Source organism: Dendropsophus ebraccatus, chromosome 8 (genome assembly GCF_027789765.1).
Source record: "Dendropsophus ebraccatus isolate aDenEbr1 chromosome 8, aDenEbr1.pat, whole genome shotgun sequence".
NCBI lineage: Eukaryota > Metazoa > Chordata > Amphibia > Anura > Hylidae > Dendropsophus > Dendropsophus ebraccatus.
In genome coordinates, this window is record NC_091461.1 from 5,520,294 (window position 1) to 5,532,542 (window position 12,249).

Consider the following 12,249-nt stretch of genomic DNA (forward strand, 5'->3'; position numbering starts at 1 on the left):
TGGTGTATGGTGGTTATGTGACTGGTTTATGACTGGTGTATGGTGGTTATATGACTGTTGTATGGTGGTTATATGACTGGTGTATGGTGGTTATATGACTGTTGTATGGTGGTTATATGACTGGTGTATGGTGGTTATATGACTGGTGTATGGTGGTTATATGACTGGTGTATGGTGGTTATATGACTGTTGTATGGTGGTTATATGACTGGTGTATGGTGGTTATATGACTGGTGTATGGTAGTTATATGACTGATGTATGGTGGCTATATGACTGGTATATGGTGGTTATATGACTGGTTTATGACTGGTGTATGGTGGTTATATAACTGGTTTATGACTGGTGTATGGTGGTTGTATGGTGGTTATATGACTGGTGTATGGTGCTTATATGACTGGTGTATGGTGCTTATATGACTGATGTATGGTAGTTATATGACTGGTGTATGGTAGTTATATGATTGGTGTATGGTGGTTATATGACTGGTGTATGGTGGGTTTATGACTGTTGTATGGTAGTTATATGACTGTTGTATGGTGGTTATATGATTGTTGTATGGTGGATTTATGACTGGTGTATGGTGGTTATATGACTGTTGTATGGTGGGTTTATGACTAGTGTATGGTGGGTTTATAACTATTGTATGGTGGTAACATGACTGCTGTATGTTGGTTATATGACTGCTGCATGGTGGTTATATGACTGCTGCATGACTTGTATGGTAGATGTATGACTGGTGTATAGCTTGTATGATGGTTGTATGACTGGTGTATAGCTTGTAAGATGGTTTGACTGGTGTATGACTTGTATGGTAAATGTATGACTGGTGTGTAGCTTGTATGATGGTTGTATGACTGGTGTGTAGCTTGTGTGATGGTTGTATGACTGGTTTGTAGCTTGTGTGATGGTTGTATGACTGGTGTGTAGCTTGTATCGTGGTTGTATGACTTGTATGGCGGTTGGTGTTTTTTTGTAGCAATGTCACATTATCTGAATAAACACTGAGCCCCCGAGTTTGGTGAAGCGACTGCAGACTATTGCACCGCACGCGCCGCTCTCCTTTCTATAAACAATTTTTTATTTCATTTGCTCATAAATTACACGATTTGCGCCTTGAAGCGGTGGTAATGAACAATGAGCGGCTTGTGGCAGATCGTAAAGACTGAGATGAAATTGTTTTGGAGTTGACACGGGTGGGGGGAAGGGGGTACGCGTCTTACACGTCAATGATTAAGAGGTAGAAATCTTTGCTGTGCGACCATTAAACACTTCAAACATTCAGTCAAATCACGAGAAATGAAAAGCAAATGTGTCTCTCGCTTCTCAAATACCTCAAATGTTTTAGCAGGTGCAAGCAATGAGGCTGTGCGGGGAGACAGCAGCTCCGGGCTCAGCCCCCTGCACAACGGGCACTTAACCCCCTCACTGCTGCCCACCATCACCAACACTGGTAGGGTCCTTACACCTTCCATTGGCAGACCTGGCATCCTACAACAACTCCCACTCGGACATTGTCATCCTTGGAAAGATGCTCAGAAAAAGGTCTATAAAGACTGATGTGAGGAAGCAGATCACCCTGCAAATACCTACCCGGATGCTAACAAGAGCGCCAAGTACAAAAATGCGTCTGGACCCCCATACTGTACATTGACGATGGAGACTCAACATCATGATCAATGAAACCGCGCTGGTGGACTCTACGTATTGTGTTCTCCAAGTGGGGGCGCCGTTGTGCCAGGCAGTGGGGGGGGGGGGGGGGAGAGGGGGGGAATCTGCAGCTTGGGTCTTGTTTGGCGCTTTTCCCGTTGACTTCAATGAGATCGTCTGGCTGTGAATGGCTCGGATTGCCACTTTGGAGTATAATAAATGACCCGCTTTGTAGTGTGATTCATCGGAGTTGTGTCGCGGAGGAAAATCGCTGATAGCGAGGACCATTAACCTTTTCTGTACTGATTTATAAAGCTGTGGCCTGCACGGCAGATCAGACACGCACGTCCTCAGATATTAGACCAGGGTTCATCTACAAGTTCTGCCAACATCTGGGCTATAAGATGAGGGTGGGGGGAGGGAGGCTGCAGATGCCGGGTCACCGCCAACATGAAGGAGAATCCTCTGAGGAGACACAGATTGTCGAAAATCCAGTGATCCGCAGTCTGTAAGGATCCATTGTAAAGATGCGTCAAGGGAAGGGAAATCCTTCCGAACATATAACTATCACCTGAATTACTGTTTATTTATTAAACAGTTTACTGTTACATATGTGTCGCTGATTCCGTTAGGAGCCTCTGTCATGGATTTTGGTGTAAATTTAGGACAAATGAAGCAATGGGCAGCTAAAAGCCGTATAGTCAGTGGGGTTCTGCAGCTGCCACCGTGTTTTCAGCGTTTATCCGATCGGTGAGCTCTTCTATAACCTAAAAATAGTAAATGCTATAACATAAAAATACTTAACAATATAACAATAAAAAAATACTATGTAATGATCCAGTATAACAATAATGAAAACATACAATGTAATTAAATTAACAAAATGTAAAAATTATAAAGTTAAAAATATTATAAAAATTGAAATGATAGAATAATAGTAACAATATAAAACAAAGCAATACAATACAGACAATATAAGAAATCATAATTATAAATATACATCACGGCAGCTGCTTTTTTTTTTGTTGCAGAAAATAAAGTAAATGTATGACCTTAAAAAAAAAAAAAGAAAACCCATATAATTTTGTTTCTGGTATTTTTTTTAGCAAAGTATTTCAAAATCAGTTTAGTTGTATCCGATAAATGATGGAAAGCTAAATAAAATAAATGTTCGAAAATTATATATAGACATGATTATAATAATATATAGGAATGAGAAAAAAATAGTAAAAAATGCATTTAATATAGTAATAAACGTAAGGATGAGAATGATGAAGGTTTGAGTGATTGATGTCTGATGAGAGTCCTGGTCGCACCATTCTAGCTGCGTTGTGCGTTCTGTATACACGATGACCCCCAGACACAGATCCAGTCTTGCGGAGTTCTCTGACCATGTGGACGATCCTTCTGGTGAACACGAGATTGTCTGCACATTCCACACAAGGAGCAAATACTTGAGAAAAATCATTAATATTCCAGGGAGATGAATCTGCGATGCTGAGGGCAGTAACCCCGAGTACAGGCCGCTCCATCAGCAGGAGCCTTATGAGAAACACATGAGAACGTTCAACCCCCCGAAAATGCAGCAATTCATTATGGCCTATTCAAAGACAACAAGCGCAGTCATTAATGGCCTCATCACCGGAGGACCGGCCTTTGATGTGCAGGACGTTGCTGATCTGCAGCCTGAGGCCACAAGAAGTCCGTAAGGGGCATTTATCAAGGATATAGTGAAAGCGGACGCAGGCGGCCATGACACCGATGAGAGATCCCTGCAATAATACGCACACAGTGACCTACAGCAAATGTAAGGGTAATAGTAAGAGTAAGATTGAAGACAATGGTGTGAAAAACAGTGAATATAATGGTGAGGTTAAGTGTGATTATACCGGTGAAGAGAACAGTGAGGATAAGGGTGAATATAGTGATTAAGAAAACGAGGAGTATAATGGTGAATATAGTGATGGAGAGAAGGATGAGTATAATGGTGAATATAGTGATGGAGAAGGATGAGTATAATGGTGAATATAGTGATGGAGAGAAGGATGAGTATAATGGTGAATATAGTGATGGAGAAGGATGGGTATAATGGTGAATATAGTGATGGAGAGAAGGATGAGTATAATGGTGAATATAGTGATGGAGAGAAGGATGAGTATAATGGTGAATATAGTGATGGAGAGAAGGATGAGTATAATGGTGAATATAGTGATGGAGAAGGATGAGTATAATGGTGAATATAGTGATGGAGAGAAGGATGAGTATAATGGTGAATATAGTGATGGAGAGAAGGATGAGTATAATGGTGAATATAGTGATGGAGAAGGATGAGTATAATGGTGAATATAGTGATGGAGAGAAGGATGAGTATAATGGTGAATATAGTGATGGAGAGAAGGATGAGTATAATGGTGAATATAGTGATGGAGAGAAGGATGAGTATACTGGTGAATATAGTGATGAGAGAAGGATGAGTATAATGGTGAATATAGTGATGGAGAAGGATGGGTATAATGGTGAATATAGTGATGAGAGAAGGATGAGTATAATGGTGAATATAGTGATGGAGAAGGATGGGTATAATGGTGAATATAGTGATGGAGAGAAGGATGAGTATAATGGTGAATATAGTGATGGAGAGAAGGATGAGTATAATGGTGAATATAGTGATGAGAGAAGGATGAGTATAATGGTGAATATAGTAATGAGAGAAGGATGAGTATAATGGTGAATATAGTGATGGAGAAGGATGGGTATAATGGTGGATATAGTGATGGAGAGTAGGATGAGTATAATGGTGAATATAGTGATGGAGAGAAGGATGAGTATAATGGTGAATATAGTGATGGAGAAGGATGGGTATAATGGTGAATATAGTGATGGAGAAGGATGAGTATAATGGTGAATATAGTGATGGAGAAGGATGGGTATAATGGTGAATATAGTGATGGAGAGTAGGATGAGTATAATGGTAAATATAGTGATGGAGAGTAGGATGAGTATAATGGTGAATATAGTGATGGAGAGAAGGATGAGTATAATGGTGAATATAGTGATGAGAGAAGGATGAGTATAATGGTGAATATAGTGATGAGAGAAGGATGAGTATAATGGTGAATATAGTGATGAGAGGAGGATGAGTATAATGGTGAATATAGTGATGGAGAAGGATGAGTATAATGGTGAATATAGTGATGGAGAGAAGGATGAGTATAATGGTGAATATAGTGATGGAGAAGGATGAGTATAATGGTGAATATAGTGATGGAGAAGGATGAGTATAATGGTGAATATAGTGATGGAGAAGGATGGGTATAATGGTGAATATAGTGATGGAGAAGGATGAGTATAATGGTGAATATAGTGATGGAGAAGGATGAGTATAATGGTGAATATAGTGATGGAGAAGGATGAGTATAATGGTGAATATAGTGATGGAGAGTAGGATGAGTATAATGGTGAATATAGTGATGGAGAAGGATGGGTATAATTGTGAATATAGTGATGGAGAGAAGGATGAGTATAATGGTGAATATAGTGATGGAGAAGGATGAGTATAATGGTGAATATAGTGATGGAGAAGGATGAGTATAATGGTGAATATAGTGATGGAGAAGGATGGGTATAATGGTGCATATAGTGATGGAGAGAAGGATGAGTATAATGGTGAATATAGTGATGGAGAGAAGGATGAGTATAATGGTGAATATAGTGATGGAGAAGGATGGGTATAATGGTGAATATAGTGATGGAGAGAAGGATGAGTATAATGGTGAATATAGTGATGGAGAGAAGGATAAGTATAATGGTGAATATAGTGATGGAGAAGGATGAGTATAATGGTGAATATAGTGATGGAGAAGGATGAGTATAATGGTGAATATAGTGATGGAGAAGGATGGGTATAATGGTGAATATAGTGATGGAGAAAAGGATTAGTATAATGGTGAATATAGTGATGGAGAAGGATGAGTATAATGGTGAATATAGTGATGGAGAGAAGGATGAGTATAATGGTGAATATAGTGATGGAGAAAAGGATTAGTATAATGGTGAATATAGTGATGGAGAGAAGGATGAGTATAATGGTGAATATAGTGATGGAGAACGATGAGTATAATGGTGAATATAGTGATGGAGAGTAGGATGAGTATAATGGTGAATATAGTGATGGAGAGTAGGATGAGTATAATGGTGAATATAGTGATGAGAGAAGGATGAGTATAATGGTGAATATAGTGATGGAGAAGGATGAGTATAATGGTGAATATAGTGATGGAGAGAAGGATGAGTATAATGGTGAATATAGTGATGGAGAGAAGGATGAGTATAATGGTGAATATAGTGATGGAGAGAAGGATGAGTATAATGGTGAATATAGTGATGGAGAAGGATGGGTATAATGGTGAATATAGTGATGGAGAAGGATGGGTATAATGGTGAATATAGTGATGGAGAGAAGGATGAGTATAATGGTGAATATAGTGATGGAGAGAAGGATCAGTATAATGGTGAATATAGTGATGGAGAGAAGGATGAGTATAATGGTGAATATAGTGATGGAGAAGGATGGGTATAATGGTGAATATAGTGATGGAGAAGGATGGGTATAATGGGGAATATAGTGATGGAGAGAAGGATGAGTATAATGGTGAATATAGTGATGGAGAGAAGGATGAGTATAATGGTGAATATAGTGATGGAGAGAAGGATGAGTATAATGGTGAATATAGTGATGGAGAGAAGGATGAGTATAATGGTGAATATAGTGATGGAGAGAAGGATGAGTATAATGGTGAATATAGTGATGGAGAGAAGGATGAGTATAATGGTGAATATAGTGATGGAGAAGGATGGTATAATGGTGAATATAGTGATGAGAGAAGGATGAGTATAATGGTGAATATAGTGATGAGAGAAGGATGAGTATAATGGTGAATATAGTGATGGAGAGAAGGATGAGTATAATGGTGAATATAGTGATGGAGAAGGATGGGTATAATGGTGAATATAGTGATGGAGAGAAGGATGAGTATAATGGTGAATATAGTGATGGAGAGAAGGATGGTGAATATAGTGATGGAGAGAAGGATGAGTATAACGGTGAATATAGTGATGGAGAAGGATGAGTATAATGGTGAATATAGTGATGGAGAAGGATGGGTATAATGGTGAATATAGTGATGGAGAAGGATGAGTATAATGGTGAATATAGTGATGGAGAGTAGGATGAGTATAATGGTGAATATAGTGATGGAGAGAAGGATGAGTATAATGGTGAATATAGTGATGGAGAGAAGGATGAGTATAATGGTGAATATAGTGATGGAGAAGGATGAGTATAATGGTGAATATAGTGATGGAGAAGGATGAGTATAATGGTGAATATAGTGATGGAGAGAAGGATGGGTATAATGGTGAATATAGTGATGGAGAGAAGGATGAGTATAATGGTGAATATAGTGATGGAGAAGGATGGGTATAATGGTGAATGTAGTGATGGAGAGAAGGATGAGTATAATGGTGAATATAGTGATGGAGAGAAGGATGAGTATAATGGTGAATATAGTGATGGAAGGAGAGATGAGTATAATGGTGAATATAGTGATGGAGAAGGATGAGTATAATGGTGAATATAGTGATGGAGAGAAGGATGAGTATAATGGTGAATATAGTGATGGAGAGAAGGATGAGTATAATGGTGAATATAGTGATGGAGAAGGATGAGTATAATGGTGAATATAGTGATGGAGAAGGATGAGTATAATGGTGAATATAGTGATGGAGAGAAGGATGAGTATAATGGTGAATATAGTGATGGAGAGAAGGATGAGTATAATGTGAATATAGTGATGGAGAAGGATGGAGTATAATGGTGAATATAGTGATGGAGAGAAGGATGAGTATAATGGTGAATATAGTGATGGAGAAGGATGAGTATAATGGTGAATATAGTGATGAGAGAAGGATGAGTATAATGGTGAATATAGTGATGGAGAAGGATGAGTATAATGGTGAATATAGTGATGGAGAGTAGGATGAGTATAATGGTGAATATAGTGATGGAGAGAAGGATGAGTATAATGGTGAATATAGTGATGGAGAGAAGGATGAGTATAATGGTGAATATAGTGATGGAGAGAAGGATGAGTATAATGGTGAATATAGTGATGGAGAGAAGGATGAGTATAATGGTGAATATAGTGATGGAGAGAAGGATGAGTATAATGGTGAATGTAGTGATGGAGAGAAGGATGAGTATAATGGTGAATATAGTGATGGAGAAGGATGAGTATAATGGTGAATATAGTGATGGAGAAGGATGAGTATAATGGTGAATATAGTGATGGAGAGAAGGATGGGTATAATGGTGAATATAGTGATGGAGAGAAGGATGAGTATAATGGTGAATATAGTGATGGAGAAGGATGGGTATAATGGTGAATATAGTGATGGAGAGAAGGATGAGTATAATGGTGAATATAGTGATGGAGAAGGATGGTATAATGGTGAATGTAGTGATGGAGAGAAGGATGAGTATAATGGTGAATATAGTGATGGAGAAGGATGGTATAATGGTGAATGTAGTGATGGAGAGAAGGATGAGTATAATGGTGAATATAGTGATGGAGAAGGATGGGTATAATGGTGAATATAGTGATGGAGAGTAGGATGAGTATAATGGTGAATATAGTGATGGAGAGAAGGATGAGTATAATGGTGAATATAGTGATGAGAGAAGGATGAGTATAATGGTGAATATAGTGATGGAGAGAAGGATGAGTATAATGGTGAATATAGTGATGGAGAAGGATGAGTATAATGGTGAATATAGTGATGGAGAAGGATGAGTATAATGGTGAATATAGTGATGGAGAGAAGGATGGGTATAATGGTGAATATAGTGATGGAGAGAAGGATGAGTATAATGGTGAATATAGTGATGGAGAAGGATGGGTATAATGGTGAATATAGTGATGGAGAGAAGGATGAGTATAATGGTGAATATAGTGATGAGAGAAGGATGGGTATAATGGTGAATATAGTGATGAGAGAAGGATGAGTATAATGGTGAATATAGTGATGGAGAGAAGGATGAGTATAATGGTGAATATAGTGATGGAGAGTAGGATGGGTATAATGGTGAATATAGTGATGAGAGAAGGATGAGTATAATGGTGAATATAGTGATGGAGAAGGATGAGTATAATGGTGAATATAGTGATGGAGAAGGATGAGTATAATGGTGAATATAGTGATGGAGAGAAGGATGGGTATAATGGTGAATATAGTGATGGAGAGAAGGATGAGTATAATGGTGAATATAGTGATGGAGAAGGATGGGTATAATGGTGAATATAGTGATGGAGAGAAGGATGAGTATAATGGTGAATATAGTGATGGAGAGAAGGATGGGTATAATGGTGAATATAGTGATGGAGAGAAGGATGAGTATAATGGTGAATATAGTGATGGAGAAGGATGGGTATAATGGTGAATATAGTGATGGAGAGAAGGATGAGTATAATGGTGAATATAGTGATGGAGAGAAGGATGGGTATAATGGTGAATATAGTGATGGAGAGAAGGATGAGTATAATGGTGAATATAGTGATGGAGAAGGATGGGTATAATGGTGAATATAGTGATGGAGAGTAGGATGAGTATAATGGTAAATATAGTGATGGAGAGTAGGATGAGTATAATGGTGAATATAGTGATGGAGAGAAGGATGAGTATAATGGTGAATATAGTGATGGAGAGAAGGATGAGTATAATGGTGAATATAGTGATGGAGAGAAGGATGAGTATAATGGTGAATATAGTGATGGAGAGAAGGATGAGTATAATGGTGAATATAGTGATGAAGAGAAGGATAGTATAATGGTAAATATAGTGATGAAGAGAAGGATGAGTGTAACAGTGAATATAGTGATGGAGAACCATGAGTATAACGGTGAATAAAATGGTAAAGAGAAAGGTGAGGATGATGGTGAATATAGTAATAAAGAGAACTATGAGTGTAACAGTGAATATAGTGATGAAGAGAATGAGGAGTTTAACAGAGAATAAAATGGTGAGGATAGCAGTAAATATAATGGTGAGCTTAAGAGTGACTATACTGGTGAAGAGAGCGATGAGTTTAACAGTGAATATAGTGATGAAGAGAAGGGTGAGGATGATGGTGGATATAGTGACGGAGAAAACAATCAGTATAACAGTGAATGTACTGATAAAGAGAACGATCAGTATAAGGCTTTGTTCACACACACAGTATTTTTGCTCAGTATTTTGGTCCTCGTATTGCAACCAAAGCCAGAAGTGGATTGACAACACAGAAAGGCTATGTTCACACACTGTTGAAATTTAGTGGATGGCCGTCATTTAATGGCAGTATTTTAAAACCTCGGCCATTGTTATGAAATAACGGCCATTATTTGTCATAAAATGACGGCCATCCACTAAATTTCAACAGTGTGTGAACATAGCCTTTCTGTATTTTCAATCCACTTCTGGTTTTGGTTGCAATATGAGGACCACTGAGTAAAAATACTGAGTGAACCCAGCCTAATGGTGAATATAGTGATGAAGAGAACAATGAGTATAACGGTGAAGAGAATAATGATAATAAAAGTAAATATAATGGTGAGGAAGATGGAAATTATAAGGGTATGCTCACACAATGTTTTTTTTTTAGGTGAATATATGTAGGTATTTTAATAACTATAGATGGAAATAAAGAGCATGATCATTATTCACGGATGTATTTTCGCCTTAAAAAATGTTGCATAAACGTAGCCTAATAGTGAAGAGAACAGTAAGGATTAAAGCAAACATAATGGCGAATCCAATGTGAAGAGAACAGTGAGAACAATTGTGAATATGATGAGAATAAGGGCCCTATTACACAGGACAATTATCACACTAAAAATCGTTATATCTTTTTGTTTGTGTGTTGTTGATTACATCATTTAAGCTGACCGTAAAATCATTGCTCGCTAATCATTCGCTAAATATTCGCACGTACACATTGTTCGTTCTTTCTTTGGCTGGGATCAAAAGGAGTAAACAATTGTAGTAATGATCGTAACTAACAACTATCGCTCTGTGGAATGCTACCTTTACACGGAACGATAATTAGTCCGATCATACGATTAACGATGTCGGAGTAACGATTTCTTTTTCATAATGATCAGCGTTTAGACGGTACGCTATATCGTACGGAAAATTCGTTTTGCGATCGCTTAAGCCTATCTTACACATTGGTTAAATGGGCGAACGACTGTTCACACCGAACGATCTGCAAATTTTTTGCAAACGATCAACGTCGATTTGAGAAGTTGTTAAAAGATCAAAATGAACGATTTCTCGCTCGTCGTTTGATCGTTCGCAGCGTTTACACATACGATTATCGTTCCTATTCGATCGTTATCGTGCGAATTCGCACGATAATCATTCCTTGTAAACGCAGCAGTATGGTGAACAAGTTCAGGTAGTTTGCTCGTTTATTGGTAATCATTAAAAATTGCTTTGTCTAAAAGGACCCTTAGCGTTAATATAATAGTGAAGAAAATAGTGAGTTTAAGTGTGCGTTCACACCTACAGGATCTGCAGCAGATTTGATGCTGTGTTCAGTTATTTAAATGAAATCTGCTGCAGAAAATCAGCTGCAGATCCTGTAGGTGTGAACGCACCATAATAGTGAATATAATGGTGAAGGGAATGGTGAGGATAACGGTGAATATAATGGTGAAGGGAATGGTGAGGATAACGGTGAATATAATGGTGAAGGGAATGGTGAGGATAACGGTGAATATAATGGTGAAGGGAATGGTGAGGATAACGGTGAATATAATGGTGAGGATAACGGTGAATATAATGGTGAGAATGAGGGTGATTATAATGGTGAAGGGAATGGTGAGGATAATGGTGAATATAATGGTGAGAATGAGGGTGAATATAATGGTAAAGAGAACAGTGAGGAGAAGTGTGAGTTTAGTAGTAGGGATGGTCCGAACCGAGTTCGGTTTGGGTTCGTACGAACCCGAACCCTCGGTAATGATTCCCGCTGTCTGCCCGGTCCTAGGAGCGGGCGGATCCAGCGGGAGGACCGCCTGGAAAACTGGGATACAGCCATACCCATAGTATAAGTGTCAATATAATGGTGAAGAGCACGATAGTGAGGTGAGATGAATCTATCCGAATATAATAAGAAAGGAAATACTAAAAGGGCGGATTAGATGGATCAGATGGGGATTTTCTGATGACATTGAAACGAAAATGAAAATGAGGATAACCGGAAAATAATGGTGAATGGTATGGATAATGGTCGAGAATATGGTGAGGATAATGGTGAAGAATATGGTGAGGATAATGGTGAAGCGGGGGGGGGGGGGCGCTTGGGGACAGAAATCCTGTTATTATCATCATCATCCTGGTGATCGCAGTCCTCAAATCACCAGATTAATCCTATATTCTTGTGTATAGAGTGAAGTGCTGAGAGCAGATCCCTGGGATTTTGTGATGCCAGGGTCTCTTCCCTTACAGGAAAGTTACAACTATCCAGTAATCCAGAATATCTTGTAATATGGCATCTTAGG